Raw genomic sequence first — 24872 nt, 5'->3', positions numbered from 1 at the left:
CCCATGACAGCCAATGTGATGTGGCGGTCAGGGCTTCAGAGCATGGTAGAGACTGCACATGTGGGGGGGGGGGACAAAAGCTGAAGAGTGAGGAGGAAAGAAAGGTATGTTGTTGACTGGCTGGGAAGGAGATAGAGCTGCCAACTCCAGGTGGGAAATTCTTGGAGATTTGAGGGATGGAACCTGGAGAGGGTGAGGTTTGAGGAGGGGTGGCACCTCAGACAGGTACACAGGGGCGGCTCTATCACTAGGCCAGCTAGTCTCTGGCCTAGGGCGGAGCTCCGAACAGGGTGCCAACTGCCCTGCCGCCCTCCCCCCCCTGCCAAAAGCCCCAACCGTCTCTGCCAAAAGCCGCTGATTCGCCACCGCCTCCCTCTGAGCCAGCCAGCGTGATTCCCTTCCCTCAGGGAAGGTAAGTTCATGAGCTGGGGGCAGGGGCGGCAGGGGCAGCAGCAGTGGGGATGGTCAAGGCGGCAGCGGCAGGGGCACCCATGCAGTTGATTGAGAGGGGAGGGCGGTGGGAGGGCACCCCAAAGGCGGCGGCAGGCAGCCTGACCCTCCTCTCCCGTCCGCGCTGGGGGCCCTCGCAAGCTGGGCTCTCCTGGGCCGCCTGCCCCTCGCTTGGCTGAGAGGAAGGCCCTGGCGCCCCCCCCCCCGGTGGACTCGCACCCTGACAGGCAGGCCTGAGAAACAGCCGGGGTGGAAGGGCTTGCACGACTGCTGCGGCTACATGAGCGTTCGTTGTGGGTGCGAGGAGGGAGGGGGCACTTTTCTCACTCCACCCGCGGCCCCGCAAGGAAGGCAGGGGAGCGGCGGAGGAACCGAGGAGGAGGAGGAAGAAGCCCACAGCAGCAGGAGGTCCAGCCAGGTGAAAGGCAGGCAAGGTGAGGCCGGTCAGCCAGCCCCTAGACGGTGGGCCAGCAAAGGAGGCGAGGCTCCTTCCCTGCTCCCTGCCCCTCACCTCCGCTGCAGGCCCCGCTCAGTTCGCAGCCTAGCCTGCAGGGGCGATGGCAGCGCCCTCCCTCCCTGCCCCTCCCCCAGGCACCCCAGGGTGCCAGTAAGTGCGCTTGCCCTCGCCCCTGGCCGGCCCGAGCCCTTTCTCGGAGGAAGCTGCCTGGCTGGGCCCGACCTGGGCAGGGGCGAGGCTAGCTTGTGGCGCGTGGCGCCCCCCCTCCCAGGCGTGTTTCTGGGAGATCTCCAGGCTCCACCAGGAGGTTGGCATCGCCTGGGGGGGGCGCCACAAGCTGGCCTTTCATAGGGCGCAAAAACATCTCGAGCTGGTCCTGCAGATGCAATGCCATAGACTCCACCCTCCCAACCAGCCATTCCCTTCTGGGGAACCACTGTTGCCAATCTCCAGGTGAGGGGTGGAGATCACTCAGAATTACAACTGATCCCCAGGGGGGGGGATGGAAAGCTGAAATCAGAGGGGCAGATAATGGCAGGTTGATGCTTGGCTGGGAAAGAAATAGGATTGCCAACTTCAGGTTAAGAAATTCTTGGAGATTTGAGGGGTGGAGTCTGGAGAGGGTAAAGTTTGAGGAGGGGTGGGACCTCAGACAGGTACAATGCCATAGACTCCACCCTCCCAACCAGCCATTTTCTCATGGGGAACCATTGTTGCCAATCTCCAGGTGAGTGGTGGAGATCACTCAGAATTACAACTTATCTCCAGGAGGGAGGGCAGAAGCCAGTTGCAGTCAGAGGAGCAAATAACGGTAAACTGACGGTTGGCTGAGAAGGGGATGTGGTTGCCAACCAGTGTTCCCTCTAAGCTGAGTTAGTGTGAGCTAGCTCACAGTTTTTGAGCCTCTGGCTCACACATTTTTGTCTTAGCTCAGGAAGGATGGCTCCAGAGCAAACTAGTTTATCCAGCAGCCAAATCTCTTGCTCACAACTTTAATGCCAGTACCTCACAAAGTAGAATTTTTGCTCACAAGACCCCACAGCTTAGAGGGAACATTGTTGCTGACTCCATGTTGGGAAATTCCTGGGGATTTCAGGGGTGGAGCCTGGAGAGGGTGGGGTTTGAGGAGGCCACCAAAGCAAATTGACACTGAGTGACCAAGGCCTTGGCACTCTCCCAGCATCTTTCTAGAGCTCGTTGTATTTATTTCCACAACGGGCCTTATTTCTAGTAAATAATAATTCCTATCTCATGTACCTTCTGTTAGAAGGACTCAAGGCGGCTCAAAAAAGAAAAGTTCTCCTAGCACTCATGGGAGCTTTGGAGGTGGGGCCAGGGGTGGATGTCATATCACAGTGATGTCTCATCCTGCTGAAAATCTAGACTTGACACCACAGCAGACATTCTAGAAAACACTTGATATTACCCTTAAGTTCTCAGATGTGCTAATGTCACCTCTGGGTTGTTGGACATGTGTGATTGTGATATATTGTTCTACCTCATTTCCCCCCCCCCTTTCTCCCAAAAACCTGAACTCAAAGGCATATGGGAGGGACCAGCCGGCAGGACAATGGTGCACCTGGGCCTTTGGTTTGATCGAGCAGGGATGTTGCCACCCTTTTGAGCTGTGGAGTTCACAGGATAAATTTCAGTGTTTGTAAACGCCCCCCCTCCCCCCGGTCACATTTTGTTGAGTGTCGACAGGGCAAGGTTTCACAGCTCAGGGAGCAGGGGTGCATGAAGCAGGATATGCAGAAGCAAAGAAAATACGAAGTCTAGGCTCAGACCCTTTCTTCCAACGTTCTCTCCCTCCCAGGCAGTGAAGAGACGGTGGTGAGTCATCGTCTTTGTGGCAGAGCGGAAACGGCAGCTGCCCCTGCAGTCCAGGTAGGGGAGATGAGCAGGGGACCACCTGAGTTCCTCCTCCTTTCTCAGGGGGGCTTTTGCTCCTGCAGTGGCTTCTCCATTGCCCGAGCAAGAGAGGCTCTGAACGCCACGCCCTCTTACCCCGTCAACCTCTCCATCCTCCACCCTCCCAGAATGCCCGTTTCCTGAGTGCAGTCTTGCCTGGCTCCATCTCTGATGAGGAAGTCTGCTTTTTCTTTCAGTGTCCGTTTTCCTTTGAGGAGGTGGCCGTGTATTTCTCCGTGGCCGAGTGGGCCCTGCTGGATCCGGACCAAAGAGCGCTCTACTGGGAAGTCATGCTGGAAAACTACAGGAGTGTGGCCTTTCTGGGTAAGGATCTTTCTTAGGTGCCAAAGGTGTGATTTGCTGCCATTGCAATGATGTGTGAATCAAAATATTGAAGAGCAGCATGTCATTGTGGGGCCTAGCCCTGTACTTAACACCCTCTGGATGAGTCCAGGAGCTGAGGTGGCAGTGAAAGCAGCCAACACACCCGGCTGGTCCAGGGGCCACTGCGGCCACTGCTGTGGCCAGCATGAGAGGCAGGGAGGGTGTCATGGCCTGAGGTGGAGACAGGCAAAGGCCTTGGGTCACTCTTCCTCCTCTTTTCTCTCTCTCTCTCTCCCAAAGAAGGCACGGATGTGCGAGAGACTGCAGTGGAGACGGACGAAGGGCTGGAGAGTTTCTCAAGAGGATCTCAACAGAATATTTCCTTCCCGAGTGAGTCTGCTTCATCAGCATTATGTCAGGGGAATGGGCAAAGAATAGTGGATTTCTGCTTCACTTCTTAGCAACTCTTATTTGAGCAGAATGATAAAGCCCTCTGGGTAAGGAGGGAGGGAGGGAGGCCTTTTGGGGCCTGAGATCTTGGGAGTTCTTCCTGGGGCTGAGCTCAGTTGTGGCTCTTTTAGTCCCTTTAGGGGCTGCACTGTCCTTTGTCCTTAAATACCGGATATTCTAGGGAACAGTAAGGCATTTACTTAAGAAAAGCTTAGCTGGACGAGTCAGACACCCATCAGGCTTTTCCTAACGTGGTCAGTTGAATATCTCCAGGCCTCCCCCCCCTCCCTCCCCCAACAGCTGGTATTCCTATGGGAGTTCCCTTAGAACCATGGGGGTTCGCTTGGTGAGGTCCTGACTTCTCCCCTGCCCCAGCCGACATGTGTTATGGGAGTCTGAAGACCAGCTCCTCTTCTCTCTCATCACACCTGGATGTGTCTCTCTGTACAATCACTTTTTGTATTTCATCATCAAAAGACCTTCATGGCAAAGCAAATGGGAAGGGCAGAGTAACAGATCTCTGGCACCTTTTCCCTTAAAAGTACATTTGGGGAGTTTTGGGGAGGGGAGGGATGATCTACTGGTAATTCTGGCCAGTGAAAAGTTCTGACCAGCTGCCCAGGAGGTAAAATGCACACTCATTAATCAGGAGTTCCTGATCGGTGGCTTGGCTCCTTGTGTGAGTGGTGATTTGACCTCCCTCTTTTTTCCAGTAGGAGATGTCGAGGAGTCAGTTGCGGAATTTCAGCGGTTCTCACCGGAGAAAGCCCAGAATGAAAAGGCCAAAGGAAACGTCGGGAATAGAGATGGAGCAGAGAGGCAGGAAGGAAGCTGTATGGTGAAGAGGCGGCTTAAGTCTGTTCCTCGCAAAGAAAGGGGCTTCCATGAAATCCCAGTCGGCAGCCATCTCGAATACACTCATTCAGGAGTGAAGCCATTCATCTGCTCCAAGAGTGGAATGACATTCTCCAATGGAAGAAAGGGTAATGTATGTTTTCCAAACCACAGTATAATGAAGCCATGTAAATGCTGTTACTGTGGAAAGTACTTCAGATACAGACCACAGCTTCTTGTACACCAAAAAATACACGCAGCACAGAAGCTTTTTGAAAGCTCAGAGTGTGGAAAGAAATTCAGTATGAATTCCAGTCTACAAAAGCACCGAAGAACCCGCTCGGGGGAGAAACCTTTTGAATGCTCAGAGTGTGGAAAGAAATTCAGCGTGAGTTCGAGTCTTCAACAACATAAAATAACCCACACAGGGGAGAAGCCTTTTGAATGCACAGAGTGTGGAAAGCGATTCAGTCTGAGAGGCAATCTTCAAAAGCATCAAAGAACCCACACAGGGGAGAAACCTTTTGAATGCTTAGAGTGTGGAAAGAGATTCAGTGTGTCTTCCACTCTTCAAAATCATCAAAGTACCCACACAGGGGAGAAACCTTTTGAATGCTCAGAGTGTGGAAAGAGATTTCGTCGAAGTGACAGACTTCAAGAGCATCAAAGAACCCACACCGGGGAGAAACCTTTTCAATGCTCAGAGTGTGGAAAGAGATTCAGTCACAGTGGCAATCTTCATCACCATCAAAGAACCCACACCGGGGAGAAACCTTTTAAATGCTCAGAGTGTGGAAAGACATTCAGTCAGAGTGGCAATCTTCAAAAGCATCAAAGAATCCATACAGGGGAGAAAAATTTTGAATGCCCAGATTGTGGAAAGAGATTCAGTGTGTTTTCCATTCTGCAACAGCATCAAAGAACCCACACAGGGGAGAAACCTTTTGAATGCTTAGAGTGTGGAAAGAGATTCAGTCAACGTGGTGGTCTTCAAAAGCACCAAAGAACCCACACAGGGGAGAAACCTTTTGAATGCTCAGAGTGTGGAAAGGGATTCAGTGTGTATTGCACTCTTCAAAAGCATCAAAGAACCCACACAGGGGAGAAACCCTTTAAATGCTCAGAGTGTGGAAAGAGATTCAGTCAGAGTGGCAATCTTCAAGAGCATCAAAGAACCCACACAGGCGAGAAACCTTTTGAATGCTCAGAGTGTGGAAAGAGATTAAGTAGTAGTTCCAGTCTTCAATATCATAAAAGAACCCACACAGGGGAGAAACCTTTTGAGTGCTCAGAGTGTGGAAAGAGATTCAGTAGCAGTTCCAGTCTTCCAAAGCACCAAAGAATCCACACAGGGGAGAAACCCTTTGAATGCTCAGAGTGTAGAAAGAGATTCAGTTGTAGTTCCAGTCTTCTATATCATAAAAGAACCCACACGGGGGAGAAACCCTTTGAATGCTCACTGTGTAGAATGAGATTCAGTCAGAATTCAAGTCTTCAAAAGCATCAAAGAACCCACACAGGGGAGAAACCTTTTGAATGCTCAGAGTGTGGAAAGAGATTCAGTAGGAGTCACCATCTTAAAGAGCATCAAAGAACCCACAGTAGGGAGAAACCTTTTGAGTGCTCCGAGTGTGGAAAGAGATTCAGTAGTAGTTCCTCTCTTCAAAAGCATCAAAGAACCCACACAGGGGAGAAACCTTTTGAATGCTCAGAGTGTGGAAAGAGATTCAGTAGGAGTCACCATCTTAAAGAGCATCAAAGAACCCACAGTAGGGAGAAACCTTTTTAATGTGCAGAGTGTGGAAAGAGATTCAATCGGGAGTTGCAATCTTCAACAGCATCAAAGAATCCATAGGGGAGAAACCTTTTGAATGTTCAGAGTGTGGAAAGTGATTCATTTGGAATGGCAGTATTCAAAATCATCAAGGAATCCACATAGGGAAGAAAATGTTTGAATGCTCTGAGCCAAGGCCCAGCTGAATGGAAGAAGGCCACGCACCTCTGTTTGCTTCCCAATGGACCCAGCTCCATTCTCGACACCCTAACAAGTACTTCAGAAAGGAAACAGAAAGATGGAGAGGTAGCATCTGAAAGACCAGGGAAAATTCCCTGGGTAGAACCATTCACAGGTCAAAGCTCATTTGATCAGGCTGAAATGGGAATGAAGATCCATTGGTCCTCTTAATCTACATGGCCCTTTTTGGCAACCCCCCTCTCATTTTCTGAGCCAGAGAGAAGGGCTGATGGGTCTTCTTTTTAATTCCTATCTGAGAAAGTGAGCTATAACTCATGAGAGGTTAAACCCTGGAAAATTTGGGTGGTCGTGAAGGAGCTACTGGACTTGAATTCTGCTCTGCTTCTACAGACTAACACAGCAGCCCACCAGAGAGGCAGAGACCATGCCTTGCCCTTCCGGCCTCCAGAGTCCAACAGATAGAACTGAATAGCTCCAGTAATGGAGGAAAAGCCTCAATCAAATCCCCGTGCATTTGGACAAAGATAGAAAAAAATGTGGAAAGGTGGATCATACTATAATGATCATAGCTGGGAAGATGATGGAAACTAAAATGATCATGGCTGGGCAGAATCTGTGCAATAAAAATGAATGTATAGAAGAAGGAGAAGAGGAGGAGGAGAAGATTGGATTTATATCTTGCCCTTCACTCGGAGTCTCAGGGCGGCTTACAAACTCCTTTCCCTTCCCCTCCCCACAACAGACACCCTGTGAGGTAGGTGGGGCTGAGAGAGCTCTGACAGAAACAGCTCTGACAGAACTATGGCTTGCCCAAGGTCATCCAGCAGCTGCAAGTGGAGGAGTGGGGAATCAAATCTGGTTCTCCCAGAGTAGAGTCCACGCACGTATGGATTGTGAGGCACTCCAAGGGGATCTGTCAAGGATGGGCGAGTGGGCGTCAACATGGCAAATGGGGTTCAATGTGGCCAAGTGCAAGGTGATGCACATTGGAGCCAAAAATCCTAAATATAAATACACATTGATGGGGTCTGAACTGGCAGAGACTGAGCAAGAGAGAGATCTTGGAGTTGTAGTGGATAACTCACTGAAAATGTCGAGACAGTGTGTGACTGCAATAAAGAAGGCCAATGCTATGCTGGGGATTATTAGGAAGGGTATTGAAAACAGATCAGCCAATATAATAATGCCCCTATATAAATCAATGGTGAGACCTCATTTGGAATACTGTGTGCAGTTCTGGGCACCACACCTTAAAAAGGATATTATAGCTTTGGAAAAAGTGCAGAAAAGGGCAACTCGAATGATAAAAGGGTTGGAACACTTTCCCTATGAGGAAAGGTTAAAGCGCTTAGGGCTCTTTAGCTTGGAGAAAAAACGACTGAGGGGTGACATGATCGAGGTTTATAAGATTATGCATGGGAAAGAGCAGGTAAAGAAAGAGGTACTTTTCTCCCTTTCTCACAATACAAGAACTCGTGGGCACTCCATGAAACTGCAGAGCGGTCGGGTTAGAACGGATAAAAGGAAGTACTTCTTCACCCAAAGAGTGATTAACACATGGAATTCACTGCCACAGGAAGTGGTGGGTGCTACAAGCATGGACGGCTTCAAAAGGGAATTAGATAAGCATATGGAGCAGAGGTCCATCAGTGGCTATTAGCCACAAGGTATAGCTAGGGGCTCTGGGGCAAGTGATGCTCTGTCTTCTTGGTGCTTGGGGGGGGTCAACAGTGGGAGGGCTTCTAATGTCCTGGCCCCACTGCTGGACCTCCTGATGGCACTGGTATTTCTGGCCACTGTGTGACACAGAGTGTTGGACTGGATGGGCCTTTGGCCTGATCCAACATTGGCGTCTCTTATGTTCTTATGTTCTTATGGATTGTGAGGCACGTAACCACTACACCAAACTGACTCACATAATAAACTGTTAATATAAATAAATAAACTGTTTTAGATTATACAAATCAATATACAAAGTCTCTGATGGACTGGCAGAAACAAATAAATACATTTATATGGAATGTCAAAAAAAAAGAAGTATTAGAGGATGAGAAAAAGAGGAGGCTTAGCAGTACCTAACATTGAACTGTACCACAAAGCAGCCATTTTGGTTTGGATTGCAGATTGGATCCAAAATCCAAATATTAGATTAATAAAACTAGAAGCAGCAGATTTGGATGAGGGATTGCACTGTTACCTTTGGTTTAAGAAACAAATTTAAAACAAAGATAAAAGTCATATAATCAGGAACAGTGTATTTAATACATGGGAGAGTACAAGAAGTAGAATTTGGCCCCACAATATCACCTCTAATGTTACCAATAGATGCATATTATGATAGATATGAGAGGAAAAATAAAGACTTCATAATGTGTGTGTGTTTTTTTACTTGCCCAGATTGGGCATAGTTTATTATTTTTTTAACAAGTTACATAGAAAAGAGCCATACATTTTAAAATAGCAAGCTGAATATCTCGCTCACATCATCATATTTGCATACAGATTCCCATTTCCCCCCCTTGTTTTATTTTGTATTCAATAACATACTCTATTAGACCAAGTACCTATTCCCTTTGTAAAACTAATTTATCAATATTCTGTCTACTATATTTCATTTTATCAGTACTGTACTATTATTATTCTATTTTATGTAAATATAAAAACAACAGAAAAGAAACAGTCATAACTTAGCAGTTTAACTATGCTAAAGAAAGCTTACATTTCTTCTAAATTAACAATCTAGTCCCTTTAAATATTCTTTCACATTTTTAACACTTAGTTTTCAAGTTCCCATTAACTAGCAGGCCTAAATATAATATGTTATATTTTCCCTGCAATCCAGCTCTCACACTGACAAAGCCATATAGCTTTCACCTTCTCCTGAAACATCTGGTCTTCTCATACACATTCTCTAAATAAGTAACCCTCTAATTATATTTCCCCTGCAATTCCTCTCTAAAAATTCAGACTGCCCATATCTTTTTAGCCTCCTTCAATTAGGACATTACATGTACAGAGAGTAAATTATTTCAAATTAAAAATCCATGTTTTATAGCTTTCATTAGTCAGTCAAGACAATGCAAAAGTTGGAGGTACTTTGCTTCAGGTTATATTCATAAATCAGTTGGGTATCAAATAACAATGTAAATCAGGTGCAGAAACACATAATAGATAAACACTTCTCAACAGCTGAAAAGTTCCAGTTTTAGTAGATCATTATCCCTTCAGCCAATTAAAACCATCCAGACTGTCAAAGAGTGCTACTTCCACTTATCCTCTCTAAAATTTCAGATTGCTCATATCTTTAACTTTCATTAAACATTCAAGATAATGTAGGAGTTAAAATACTTTTCTTCAGATTGTATTCATAAATCAATTGGATATCAAATAGTCGTGTAAATCAGGTACAAGGCACACAGTAAATAAACAGATCTCATCATCTTAAAAGTTCCAGTTTTGGCTATCTTTATCTCTTCCGTTAAAAGAGCCATGCTAACTGTCAGAGAGTGCTACTTCCATTTGTTTATAAAATTTAAATTTCTCTTGCTTTCTTTGAAAATGTCTCATCAAAATCGTTGTTCTTTTGTGTCTTTGATTTTTTACAATGTCTCATTCTCTTCTGGCCTGTTTGTGTACGAAAACAAACAGCCTAGGCAATCCATATTATGTCCAATCAACTCATCAAAGCGGTGGTTTAAAAAGTCTCTTATTGTAGATATCGAGCGTTGAAACAGGTCCTGTCGTTTTTCCTCTTGTGTAGAAACTGACATCATCTGATTTTGTGTCTCTGTAATCTCTTCAAAATAATCCCAATACTCTCCCAGAGCTTCCATAACAGCATTTGTGATTTTTTCCGTCAATTGACTTTTTAAAGTCCCACTGGTTATCTGAGAACAGTTGTATACTTTTCACTTTTCATCTGTCCTAGAATCCTTCATCTCAAATGGAGTTACGAGAGCTATCTCTCTCCTAAAGGAGACACAACATTCACAGCATACAGACAAAGAAACTGCTGCTCAGCGCCATATTGGCTTAACTTTTAGCCTTTCACTTTCAATAGTTCCATCAAAGTTCTTTAAGAGTGAAATACGTTTCTATAACAATATTTTCCAAATAGCAGGTGGAACATTTCAAAATGTTGTTTTTTCCCTGCGTGTTTGATATAATAAAATTTCCAAAACTTTGTGTGGCCGCTGGACGCGAGAGTTTTACACACACACCCCAGTCTCTGGACAGATTTATAGGGGCAATCAAGTGTCTGTTTACGGGCTTAACGATTAAAGTAGAAGATAAGGTTGCTTACGGAGTCTTCGCCAAGATGATTTGTGGCGAGGTATGGAGGCTCTTGTTGGGGCTTGATGTAGCTTTCCAGCCGCGAACTGCCGTGACCAGTCCTTCTGGAGCTTTTGCTTCAAGACAATCTGAAATCTTCACCTGCTATCACCACAAGCAGGGAGCTCAGTTAAAGTCTTCTGCTTCCAGTTTCCTACTCCCGAGGAACTGGTGGACCCTTGTCAAATCTGGAGGAGTCCAGAAATGTCAAGAAAGTCCCCTAAAAAGACTCCAAAGGTTGGTGAGATCCAGAGCTCTGGATTCTCCGACCACCTCATTACTCCATTGCCCCTCCCCTCCCCAAGACTTCATAATCTTTAATGATAAATTCACAAGGAGAAATCAAATCCGGCCAGCAATCAAAGAATCATAGAGTTGGAAGGGACCTCTAGGGTCATCTAGTCCAACCCTCTGTACAATGCCAGAGATTCATAAATATCTCCCCCCCACACACCCCCAGTGACCCCTGTTCCATGCCCAGAAGATAGCAAAAAACCTATAAGATCCCTGGCAAAACTGGCCTGGAGAAAAATGGTTTCCTGACCCCAAAGTGGTTATCAGCATTTTTCTGGGCGTGTAAGAAAGGGCCGTGAGAACTAAGCAATGAGGCAACCCTTCCTGCCCTCCCTCTCATGATCTGCCTTAGTTCACAGAATCAGCATTGCTGTCAGATGGCCATCTTGCCTCTGTTTAAAGCCTCCAAAGAAGACGAGCCCACCACCTCCGGAGGAGTTCTGTTCCACTGATGAACTTCTCTGTCAGGAAGTTCTTCCTAATGTTTATTTTATTTATTTATTTATTTATTTATTATTCGCATTTCTATCTCGCCCTCCCCGGAGGCTCAGGGCGGCTTACAGGGCATTACAGGTTTAGCCGAAAACCCTGTTGATTTAATTCCAATCCGTTGGTTCTGGTCAAAACAGACCTTCTGGGGCAACAAAAAACAACTCTGCCCCATCCTCTATATGACAGCCCTTGATGTACTTGAAGATGGTTATCATATCACCTCTCAGTCGTCGCCTTTCCAGGCTAAACATACCCAGCTCCTTCAACCTTTCCTCATAGGGCTTGGTCTTTAGACCCATCAGCATCTTCGATGCATTCCTTCAGACACATTCCGGCTCATCTATATCCTTCTTAAATTGGGATGCCCCAAACTGAACACAATACTGTAGGTGAGGTCTAAACAAAGCAGAATGAAGCAATACCATCACTTTGTGTGAGCTGTAAGCTATACTTCTGTTGATACAAGCCCAAATCGCATTTGGCTTTTTAGCTACTGCATCACACTGCTGACTCATGTTCATTTTATCGTCTGCTAAGACCCCTAGGTCCTTTTTGCACATACTACTGCCAAGACACGTCTCACCCATCCTATAATTATGCGTTTGATTTTTCCTACCTAAATGCATCCCCATTAAAATTCATTTTATTTGTTTTAGCCCAGTTTTCCAGCCTGTCCAGATCATCCTGTATCCTGTTTTCCTCGCTGTCTTCTACTGTATTTGCAGTGGGGAAAGATACAATGGCTAGTCTATTTTCAACTAATTTCCAGACTTAATAAAGATATTGACACAGAAAAAGGTGGAATAAGGGATCGGGCTGAACTTGAAAAAATAATTGTACAACAAAAAGGTCACCTACTAGGAATAATTTACAAAGTATTACTTCAGTTTGATACAGAGACGGAACAAGTCAAAACATGTATGATAAAATGGATGCAGAATTTTGGCAGAGATATCTTTTTAACAATGGGGAAATTTGTGGACGAAAGATATAAAGTTCAGAGCTTGTCAAGCATTAAGAGAACATCAGCAGAAGATGTTTTATCATTGGTATATTATCCCAAAAGACATTGGAAAGATGGATAAGAATTGCAAAGGGGTTTGCTAGAAATGTAAATAGGTAGATAGATGGTACTTTTTATCATACGTGGTAGTACTTGCTTACTTCAACTAGAGTAATATTAGCAACAGAATGTAAAACAGAGGAGTGTCCTTCTGTAGAGATTTGGAGAGAGAAATTAGCAGAATATGGTGTAATGGCAAAACTAACCAGCCAAGTAAATAAAAGACCAACTAAAACATTTCAACAGCAACGGAAGGCTTACTGCCCATATTATGGGTAAAGACTGAGGAGAATATATATAATTTACTGAATATGTTTTTGTATGACCGGTCTAAGGACTGTAGAAATGAATTGAATTGAATACTGAAGATGTTATGGTTAAATCAGACTCTTTAGATATAATTAAACAAGTAGGAACGCCTGAGAGAATATATTCAATTTTTAGTATATATTTAACTTTTTTCTTTTTTTTATCTAAAGACATATCATTTGACTAATATTGACATATGTTTTCCTGTGATATATAAGTCACTGCTAAATTGAGATTGACTAATAAGAATTGAGGATTGTTTTATCATCAGTTCTAATGTACTATTATCTCATTAGATACATAGTGGAATAGACTTAAAATTTATTTTATTCTCGCTTAAATGTGGGGGGGGGGTTGTTTTCCTCTCTGATGTAGTAGCAGTCATAATGGTTATGTTAAAAATTATAGCAACAGAGTTGAGAAATGAAGCATTATGGAAAATTTTATCCTTGATTTGTGCCTTGTACAAAAAGTGAATGTCCTTTTTAAATGTAAATATTTTTATATGTTTAATGCTTTTACCCCATTCCCTTTTTTCTTCTGTACTCCCTTTAATTCCTTTAAAAAAATTAATAAAAACAAACAAACTGAATTGCGTCAATCTGAGCTGCTTGGAAGAAGGCTGCAATAGAAATGTGATTGTTTCCCTCCACCAGATGGGATTCTGAGGCAGTACTTAGACACGGAGGAAAAACTCTCCTTTTGAACCCATTCATACACTGTGGGTCGCTGGAGTGAGTGTCAAACCACGATTCTTCATGCGAGGCAGAGAAGCCATACTAGATCAGATCAATAGTCCATCCAGTCCAGCATCCTGTCTCACACAGTGGCCAATCAGGGCATAGAGAGTGAGGCCTTCCCCTGATGTTGCCTCCTGGCTCTGGGATTCAGAGGATTAGTGCCTCTGAATGTGGAGGTACCCCAATTCTCACCATGGCTAGTAGCCATTCATAGAGTTATCCTCCAGCAATCTATCTAATCCCCTTTTAAAACTGTTTATTCATGTGGCCAACACTACAACCCCTGGCTGCATATCCACATTTTAATCACTCTGTATAAAGTAGTGTTTCCTTTTGTCCGTCCTGAACCTACTGCCCATCAGCTCCATTGAAGGCCCTCAAATTCTAGTATTTTGGGAGAGGGAGAAAAATTTATCTTTGTCTACTCTCTCCACCCCAGGCATAATTTTATAAACCTCTACCATGTTGCCCCCCCCCCCATCTCTTTTCTTAACTGTGAAATCCCAGACACTTCAGCCTTTCCTCTTAGGGGAGGTGCTCCAACCCCCTCATCCTCTTGGTCGCCTCCTCTGTACTTTTTCCTGCTCTGCAATGCCCTTTTGGAGATACGGTGACCAGAACTGTACACAGTATACCAAACAAGAAGGGGGACCCGCGATACTCGCAGGGGGGAAGGAGACGCTCCACGGGAGGAGAAGGAAGCAGCTGCAGATGAGCCTTCTCCCCTGTCCCCCCCCCCCCATCCATCTCGAACGACACCTCTGCTGCTGCTCTGCACTCCTTTCTCGCCCCATGCCACACCCCATGCCTTCCCTTGGCTTGTCCGGGCACCCCACGGCTGTCGGAAGCCCGGACAAGCCAGCCCTTGGACAGGTCAAGGAGGCATTTAAATGCCTCCCCGATCCTTCCAGGGTCCCCCTGGCCGGGGGGGGGGTGGATCGCTCTCCAGGCCTTCCACCTGTAGCCACGCAAGCAGAGGTTTTGGCTGTAGTGGACGTGGCCAATTCTGAAACCAGCCGGGACTCAGTTCCTGTGAGTTCCTGCCCAAAACTAGCCCTGGTCATAACATTTGTCATGATCCTGGGCCTATGCTGGTGCAGCCTACAATCTCTAGGGAGGCCTAGGGGCTCCAGGGAAGCCTGTCTTGGAGTAGCCATCAGGGCCTGCATTTCCCAGGTTCCCTCTGGACCCCGTGATTGGCTAACAGGGATAAGAACTTAAGAACATAAGAGACACCAATGTTGGATCAGGCCAAAGGTCCATCCAGTCCAACACTCTGTGTCACACAGTGGCCAGAAATACCAGGTGCCATCAGGAGGTCCACCAGTGGGCCCCCCCCCAGCACCAAGATGACAGAGCATCACTTGCCCCAGAGCCCCTATCTATACCTTGTGGCTAATGGCCACTGATGGACCTCTGCTCCATATGCTTATCTAATTCTCTCTTGAAGCCGTCCATGCTTGTAGCCGCCGCCACCTCCTGTGGCAGTGAATTCCATATGTTAATCACTCTTTACTGACCTGGAGGGAAAACATGCACCAGTGGAGGATTAGAGAGTGGTGCCTGGGAAGAAGGGATAAAAGGCCTTGCCCCGAAGTGGGAGGGGGTTCACTCCCAGGGAACGAGGCTGGGGTGGAGCTTTTTAAAATTTTATTTATTTTTTGTATTTGTACCCCGCCCTCTCAGCAAGCGGGTTCAGCTGCTGCAAAGGGAGGGACCCCTCTTCCTCCAAAAGGAGTGAGTCATTCCGAGACCAGGTGCCCAGAAAAGGCGAGGACAGTAGAGTCAGACACGTTAGACAGGGTTGCCAGCCTCCAGGTGGGGCCTGGAGATCTCCCACTTTCCCAACTGATCTCCCAGCTGACAAGAGATCAACTCCCCTGGAGAAAATGGCTGCTTTGAAGGGTGGACTTTCTGGCCTCGTACCATGCTGAGGCCCCTCCCCTCCCTAAACCCCACCCCCAGGCTCCACCCTCCAACGTCTCCAGGTGTTTTCCAACTCAAGACCTGGCAACCCTAGGGTTGGGGTTTATTATTTTGCTGGCTTACCTACCTTTACTATGCCCATTTTTCCTACCTGTTTTTGAACGACAGTTGTCGTTAAATCTCTGCCATACTGACCTTTTATTGTCTGCTTCTGTATTTGAAATATGTAATGCATCCGGTGATACATCGGATTTTACTTGTGCGTAACAACGCATAATATATGACAAACCTGGTGAATTTCTTGTTTCTCCCCCCTACCCTTTCTTCCCTTCGGTATCCCACCTTTTTAAAAAAGAAAACCATTTTTTAAAGAATTTAAAAGAATCCAAAAGGAGCCGAATCCCGCGGCTTTCCCCGGCCCTTCTTGAAAGCCGGGATGTACTAAAAGGAAGGACAGGATTGCCCATTGGAAACAATGGGAGACGCTTGAAGGCCCACTGGAAAGAATCGGAGCCAGGAATGTTTAGGAATGCCAATTGACTTGCATGGGCTCCATCAGGGGTCATTTGGTAGAAAAGGAGGTGCAGGAGCTCATTAGCATAACTCATTTGCATATGCCACACTCTCTGACATCACCGGAAGTGTGTCAGAAGGCAACACCCACCGCTCAGGCTCCACTGGACTGTTTTGGATTGCTAGCTATTGGGGGGGGGGGAACCTGCAGATCTGTCCTCGCAGAGGAGGGAGAGCTTGTACCTGAATAAAACTTGGTCTTAAAGGTGCCACTGGACTGTTTTGGACCGGGGGGGCAGGGCTCTGCAACTTACCTGGCTGCTTCTTGCTCTGACTGAGGGCTGCTGGGAGCAGGGGGTGGGGCTTGTTGCATGTGCCTGTCCCCTGGACTCTTTACTGCTCCGCTCCTGTGCGCTCCTACAGGAAATGACTCCTGGTTAAGTTAATGGGAAATTACTGCATTCCTGTGCATGGTTAATTTCTGCTCTTCAGGGTCAACTTACAAAACACATTTGGCTTCAGCAAATGATCTTAAGGTTGCTGAAATACTTTAACTACACCAGAAAGGACTCCCCTCTTTCTAATTACAAATTTATCCATGGCAAATTGAATGGAATGGTGGACGGAAAACAATTCAAAGGAAGAGATCAGGATTCTGAAGGAAGAGAAATTACATATAAAAAACAGGAGGAGTAGCCATGTGAATCATGTAATCCTTGCAGCTTCTAAATTTGCAGAGTGGAATGACATCCCCTGGGAATAGGCTCAGTGCTCTGGGACTGGAATGACAGGTAGCAGAGTGGAATGACAGCCCCTGGGAGTAGCAGAAGTGTTCTGGGGCTGGAATGACAGGTAGCAGAGTGGAATGACAGCCCCTGGGAGTAGCAGAAGTGTTCTGGGGCTGGAATGACAGGTAGCAGAGTGGAATGACAGCCCCTGGGAGTAGCAGAAGTGTTCTGGGGCTGGAATGACAGGTAGCAGAGTGGAATGACATCCCCTGGGAGTTGTAGAAGCGTTTTGGGACTATTATTTCACTCTGAGGGCTGTCATTCCAGTCCCAGAACAGGTCTGCTACTCCCAGGAGCCGTCATTCCACTCTGGGGGCTGTCATTCCAGTCGGACTGCACAGATTCTAATCCTAGGGACTGTCTTCCCACTCTGGGGGTTGTCATTCCATTCCCAGAGTAGACTATCTGGGCCAAAAGACCTTAATAGAAAAACCATTCCACATTTTCTTTGCTACTTTTTTTGGGCTGCAATGTATTTCAATGGAGTCCATGCAAAATAATTGGCGTTTCTGGCTCCCATGATCTCGGGCCTTCAAGCCTCTCCCATTGTTTCCAATGGGCAATCCTGTCATTCCTTTTAGTACACCCCAGTTGTACCACACCATTTTTAGTGACAGCACATTGAAGAGCAGGGACATGTACAGAGTGCATATTCCTTGCCAATGTTCTCTCTGGGCTGCACACAGGGCAAAAGGAAATTTTAAAAGGCCTCGGATCTGCATGTCCTGTCGTCGTCGTCCCCCAGTCTTGTCCATGCAGATGGGCTTACCATTTAAAAATGACGTGGAAATTGAAAGAAGAGCTTAGGACAGGCTGAAGCAGCCACCCCCCACTACCATGGAAAAACCCACAGTTCTCAGTCAAGGATATATTTGTTGTTCAGTCGCACAGTCGAGTCCAACTCTTCGCGACCCCATGGACCAGATCACGCCAGGCCCTCCGGTCTTCCGCCGTCCTCTGAAGTTCGCTCAATTTCATCTTCGTTGCATCTATGACACTGTCTAACCATCTCATCCTTTGCCGTCCCCGTCTTCGCAAGTAAAATAAAATAGAGACACGCTTTCCCCCCAAATGTAACTTGGAGCCCAGCAAGTCTGTTGGGCCCAACAGAGGCTTCGCAGTCTGACTGCTGCTACATTGAAAGTGGGTGGAGGCAGCCAGGATTAAGGGCTAAACCTTCGTTTCCGACAGACACCAAACAGGTTCAAGCAGGGGTCATTTCGTAGAAAAAGAGCTAGGGGGACTCATTAGCATAACTCATTAGCATATGCCACACACCCTGACATCACTGGAAGTGTGTCCTCCCCACAGCTGGCGGCGACCTCCAGCGGGCACCAGCAGGGAGCTCCAGGCCCCGCCCTCCTGCACCTCACCCGGGGGGATGGCGTCCCCCCGCGTCCCCCCCCCAAATGACCCCTGGGTTCAAGGACTGTTATGTTCTGGATGTCAAAAAAAACCCTAGTTCAGGGATGTCAAACATAAGGCCCGGGGGCCAGAACCGGCCCCTCCAGGGCTCTTTTGCGGCCCGCAAGCAGCTAGTGCCAGGGAGGGTACAGGAGACTGCTGGGGGGGGGAGTGGGTGGAACCACTCCGTGGCTTCAGCATGGTGGAACAGCCTCATGCGCAGCAGTCAAGCAGCAGCTGGCTCTCCAGTCCGCCCATGTGGCTTTTCCTCTGCACCCCCCCTTCCAGCCCATGAGGCCTTGCAGTGAGGACACAACAACTCGTAGCTTACCAGCTGCTGTCCTTTATAGAGTTTGTATCTCACATACCTGGCGTAACGTTTTATGGCACACACAGCCCGGCCCGACAAATTGACATTTATTGCAGATCCAGCCCTTGTAACAAATGAGTTCGACACCCCTGCCCCTGGTTATTAACCTAGAGAGAGCAAATGTACAACTAAAACCTTTGCAGAAGTTGCACAATTACCGTTTACAATATCAAGTGACCTTCAGCCCTCCAGGTCCGCCGGACAGACAAAAATGGCCACCTTCCCTAGACCTCCGGTCAGAGGTCTGTCTCCCCTGATAGATCCAGCTGCAAGAGACCTTCTCTTCCTGTTGCAGGGAACTTTATCAAATCTCTTTTCCCACCCAGCTTTCCCTGTCTCCAGAGATCTGTCTTCCTAAAGATTCTCTAGCATTTAATACATACTGTATATATGCTTGGAGAAGGAAGGGGGGGTATGTTTAACCATCCCCAGTTTGGTGTAGTGGTTATATGCGCGGACTCAGCTTCGATTCCCCACTCCTCCACTTGCAGCTGCTGGATGACCTTGGGCAAGCCGTAGCTCTGATAAGAGCTGTTTTTGAAAAAGAGCAGTTTCTGTCAGAGCTCTCTCAGCCCCACCTACCTCACAGGGTGTCTGTTGTGGGGAGGGGAAGGGAAAGGAAAGGAGTTTGTAAGCCGCTCTGAGACTCCTTTGGGTAGTGAAGGGGGGAGGTCTAAATCCAACCTCCTCCTCCTCCTCCTCCTCTTCTATCCTGCTAGCTCAATTCACATTTGTAAGAAGGTGAGTCTGGATGGCTCACACTGAATGCCTGGAACCTTTTAATCCACAGGATCGCCTATGTTCTGCCACAGAAGAATCATTCATCTGTGCAAAAAGGGTTGCTGAAGGCACCACCCTGCTAACAGGAAAGATCAACCAATGCTAGTACACGCACCGTCTGTGCTGTGGATCCCACTTTATGGGACGGCCTGGTTGAGGAGGTCAGGAAGCCCCCCACACACACACAAATAGTCAAATAGCAGGTCGCTTTTACAAGGGATAGGATTGCAGTCTATTGCACTGCTTATTTGACTGTAGAAAAGAGCCAGAGTTCAGGAGCACCTTAAAGACTAACAAAATTTGTGGCAGGGGCTAAGTTTTTGTGAGTCCCTGTTCACTTCTGCGGGAGATGTAAAGGGTGGGGGGAGAGAAATTAGTGTGGAGCGGCGGCAGAGAACATAAGAGACGCCAATGTTGGATCAGGCCAAAGGCCCATCCAGTCCAACACTCTGTGTCACACAGTGGCCAGAAATACCAGTACCATCAGGAGGTCCAGCAGTGGGGCCAGGACATTAGAAACCCACCCACTTTTGACCCCCCCCCCAAGCACCAAGAAGACAGAGCATCACTTGCCCCAGAGTCCCTATCTAGACCTTGTGGCTAATAGCCACTGATGGACCTCTGCTCCATATGCTTATCTAATTCCCTTTTGAAGCCGTCCATGCTTGTAGCACCCACCACTTCCTGTGGCAGTGAATTCCATGTGTTAATCACTCTTTGGGTGAAGAAGTACTTCCTTTTATCCATTCTAACCCGACCGCTCTGCAGTTTCATGGAGTGCCCACGAGTTCTTGTATTGTGAGAAAGGGAGAAAAGTACCTCTTTCTTTACCTGCTCTTTCCCATGCATAATCTTATAAACCTCGATCATGTCACCCCTCAGTCGTCTTTTCTCCAAGCTAAAGAGCCCTAAGCGCTTTAACCTTTCCTCATAGGGAAAGTGTTCCAACCCTTTTATCATTCTAGTTGCCCTTTTCTGCACTTTTTCCAAAGCTATAATATCCTTTTTAAGGTGTGGTGCCCAGAACTGCACACAGTATTCCAAATGAGGTCTCACCATTGATTTATATAGGGGCATTATTATATTGGCTGATCTGTTTTCAATACCCTTCCTAATAATCCCCAGCATAGCATTGGCCTTCTTTATTGCAGTCACACACTGTCTCGACATTTTCAGTGAGTTATCCACTACAACTCCAAGATCTCTCTCTTGCTCAGTTTCTGCCAGTTCAGACCCCATCAATGGTTCCTTCCTCCCGCATATACTTAAAGGAATAACAGGATTGCCCCTCCTGTCATTCATTTTCCTACATCCCATAAAAAGTTTGAGCCCGGTGGCACCTTGAAGACCAACAAAGTTTAATTCCAGATATATGCTTTCGTGTGCACGCACACTGCTTGAGATACTTGCATAAGTGTGCAATGCACACAAAAGCTTATACGGTAGATCAGGTATGTCCAACAGGTAGATCGCGGAGGGGTCAGAGGTAGATCACCAGCCCCACTTGGTCTCACTAATGAGCAAGAGCGAAGTTTTAAAGATGGCGCAAGATCAGCCTGGATCAAGACTTGACCTACATTTAACACAAATAACTCTGAATAAAAGTTAAAGAAAGTTATTGAGACGGTTAAAGGAAGTTATAACTCAATAAAAAATAAAAAATGTTCGCAGTTCTTTCTGGATCTTCGTTTCCCTGTTTTGTTTTTGCTTATTTTGCCTACCAGTAAATGACAGAAGGTGCATTATAAATGGGAGGGGGGCGGTGGAACCCAACTTTACTGGGTTAAAATCTAATTTGAAACTTTATTTTCATGGAGGTAGATCACCGGCACTTTTGGCTGGAAAAAATAGATTCCTACCTGTTCGAAGTTGGACATGCCTGCGGTAGATGCTTTTTTCAATCATTTTAAAACATTTTTAAAGGCCTGTGCTCCTTTAAGTAGATCTATTCTCTCTTGCTCCGGATTGCAGGACTAGATCTAATGGGTGGAAATTACAAGGAAGTCGTTACCGGCTAAATATCAAGAGAAACTTCCTAACTTTAAGTAGAGTGGGATGCTGTAGTTGACTAATTCTTGCACTGAGCAAGGGGGTTGGAGTAGGTGACCTCTAGGATCCCTTCTAACGCTGTGTCAAGAAACTGGTCTCCTTTAAGAGAGTTTCTCTGTCTAAGTCTTAGCTATCTTGACTGCAGAAGTCACCACCCCCACCCACTGGCTTGTTGTCAGCAGCAGCTGAGAACTATCATCTAAAATGGTTGACAGCTTGCAGTTTAGAGATCTATCCTGGTAACAGCTTTCTATGGGCCAAATGGCTTTTCTTTCTGCACTGAGAACTTCAGCCCCAGAAGGAAAGAAAATTGCCCTGCAAGTAGGGCTGCCAAGCCTCGGCGGGGGATCCGCACATCTTCACAGGATCCCTGCCGTGGGGGACAGCGATACGCATTGCACCGCTGTCGCCAGGATGTGACGCTATTGAAAACCTAATAAAAATATATTAACGGGGAAAAAAGACACCTGCTATTCAGCCCCCCTCAAAACCCTGACAATGAACAGACTAGGATCACGGCCACACAAGAGTACAGAGAAATGACAATACCGTGTACGAAATAACAACTAGTACAAGTAAAGATTTTTCAAAGTTTATGTGTAAATATTGTACTGAATAAAGTCTATACTAGCTCTACGTCTCTGTATTACAATATCAATATGAACAAATGCACGACACTCTAACACTTCATACAAACAATTCAAATACAAAGGATAATCGGTTATTACAAAGTTCATTAAGCTCCAAATTTTTCCAAAACGATCCTTCTTTCACCCCCTGAATCATGATGTGTCTCTCATATTTTCCAATTGGGTATAGTGTTCTTACTAGATTACTCTAACAATTATCAGAAATAGTCCTCGATTCCACAGGTATAACCAATGAACCAAATCAGAAGAAGTCTCTCTAAAAGGGACTCGCACCACTTTATACACACACACACACACACACACACACACGGCTCTTTTTGTAGCAGGAACTCCTTTGCATATTAGGCGACACCCCCCCTAATGTAGCCAATCCTCCAAGACCTTACAGAGCTCTTCTTACAGGGGCTACTGTAAGCTCTTGGAGGATTAGCTACATTAGGGGTGTGTCGCCTAATATGCAAAGGAGTTCCTGCTACAAAGAGCCCTACCACCACCCCTATCTATAGGGGGGGGGCCCTACACACACACACAGAATCAGCCAATAGATAATGACTACCAAAGCACACCTCACAATATCAAATCTATAGGAAAAACATTTACAATAATACATACAGAACTGGAAAAAAACATGCCAGTTATCATAAAACTGAAGATGTCTGAAGATATCTCAAAGTTGAACTTGATTCATCCAATCTGCAATCCGACCCAAACCGGCTGCTTGGTGGTACAGTTTAAAGTTAGGTACTGCTAAACCTCCTCTTTTTTCTAATCCTGTAATAATTTAAATCTAATTCTTAGTTTTTTGCCATTCCATATAAATATATTTATTTGTTTCTGCCATTCTGCCTAAGTCTTTGTATATTGATCGGTATCAACTGAAAGAGAAAATTTATTTTGGCAATCCATTCATTTTTATTGCAGAGATTACTCCCAGCCGTGATCATTCCCGTTCGGATCATCTTTCCAAATCTGTTTGTATCTTTCGTCCAAAAGCATGTGGGTTTGATTGAGGCTTTTCCTCCATCACTGGAGCTATTTATTTTTTTATTTATCTATTTTATCCGGAGCTCATATGGGGAGAGGCAGTTTCGTAAGTATGCTGGCCCCTGGCCATATAGGGCTTTAAAGGTAAGCACCAGCACCTTGAAACGGATCTGGAATTCAATAGGCAGCCAGGGCAGTTCACGCAGCACCGGGTGGATACGTGCCCGCACAGGCGTCGCCATCAACACCCATGCTGCCGCGTTCTGCACTAGCTGCAACTACTGAAGCAGAGTCAACGGCAGCCCTACATAGAAAGAGTTACAGTAATCCAGTCTGGAAGTGACCATTGCACAGTAAGATATGGGGCTAACTGCCTGATCTGCCTCAGATAGAAAAAGGCAGACCTGGCAGTAGAGGTATACAGGAACATCCCCAGACTCTTCACACTCGAGGTAAGAGAGCCAGTTTGGTGTAGTGGTTAAGTGCGCGGACTCTAATCTGGGAGAACTGGGTTTGATTCCCCACTCCTCCACTTGCACCTGGCTGGATGGCCTTGGGCAAGCCGTAGTTCTGATAAGAGCTGTTTTTGAAAAAAGAGCAGTTTCTGTCAAGAGCTCTCTCAGCCCCACCTACCTCACAGGGTGTCAGTTGTGGGGAGGGGAAGGGAAAGGAGTTTGTAAGCCACTCTGAGACATCTTTGGGTAGTGAAGGGTGGGGTATAAATCCATCTCTTCTGCAGCAAAAGAGGGGGGGAGAACCAGAAGAAATTGCAGAAGCATTGTATAAGGAAAAGAGAAAGGCAGGTAGAGGTCTAGCGGGCAAGGTATATAAAAGAATGACCGTTGACGAGGAATCTATACTTAAAAGTGTTCAGGAGAAATGGCATAAAGAAGGATTAACCTCAGAAACAACCCTAAAAAAACTAATGACTGGGATTAAAAAGATTAAATTTGATAAATTTAGAGAAATGGAGTTGAAATGCTTCACTAAATGGTACTGGACGCCAGCGCAATTAGCTAATATGATACCCGGGGTGAGTTCGAACTGTTGGCATTGCAACCAGGTAAAAGGCTGGTACTCACATATGTGGTGGGAATGTGCCGAAGTACAGGAGTTTTGGAAGAAAATATTGGACAGGGTAAAGGATAAAATAGGAGTATCAATACCAATAGATATCAATTTAATAACATTAGGCACTATGAAGAGCGAAACAGTAGAACTTAAATATCGAGAGGTATTCAAGGCAATGATATTAGCAGGGAAAGCAGTTATAGTATTAGGATGGAAAGACAAGAACAAGTGGACTATGGAGAATTGGAATAACTATCTTTTTGAATACATCCAATCAGATATCGTTTCCCTGATGATGGAGGAGAAAACCTGGGAAGAGAAGAAGAGGAAGACAAAAGAAAAATGGTCGCCATACTTTGAATGGATCAGAGAGGATAAAGCCGAGAAGGATACTCAATGGAAACTTTGGACTTTGTGCCCGTGGCTGAAGCAATGAAGGAAGAAGAAAGGGGAGGGAGGACTGGGGGAGGGAAGGGGGAAGGGGGGGAAAAAAGGGGGGAAATATTTGTACAAGGATGAAATGTTGACTGTGAGATATTGGGTTAAAATAAAAAGACATTTCACAAAAAAAAATCAATCTCTTCTTAGAATCATAGAATGTTAGAGTTGGAAGGGACCTTGCAGGTCATCTAGTCCAACCCCCTGCACTCTGCAGGAGCATAGCTGAAAGATAGCCCTACATACCTACAACATAACCAAAAGATGG

At 46.2% G+C, this 24872-nt stretch overlaps 1 protein-coding gene across 1 annotated transcript in view; it reads right to left on the bottom strand.

Annotated features, from left to right (window-relative positions):
* The window catches only part of LOC107115680 (zinc finger protein 850-like), an 84526-nt gene that overhangs the window by 47665 nt on the left and 11989 nt on the right, over window positions 1–24872 (bottom strand). The gene's annotated exons all lie outside the window — the stretch shown is intronic.

Source organism: Gekko japonicus, unplaced genomic scaffold (genome assembly GCF_001447785.1).
Source record: "Gekko japonicus isolate JY-2015 unplaced genomic scaffold, Gekko_japonicus_V1.1 scaffold2712, whole genome shotgun sequence".
NCBI lineage: Eukaryota > Metazoa > Chordata > Lepidosauria > Squamata > Gekkonidae > Gekko > Gekko japonicus.
The sequence above is the reverse complement of the archived record's forward strand: the minus strand, read 5'-3'. Positions and strand labels throughout refer to the sequence as shown.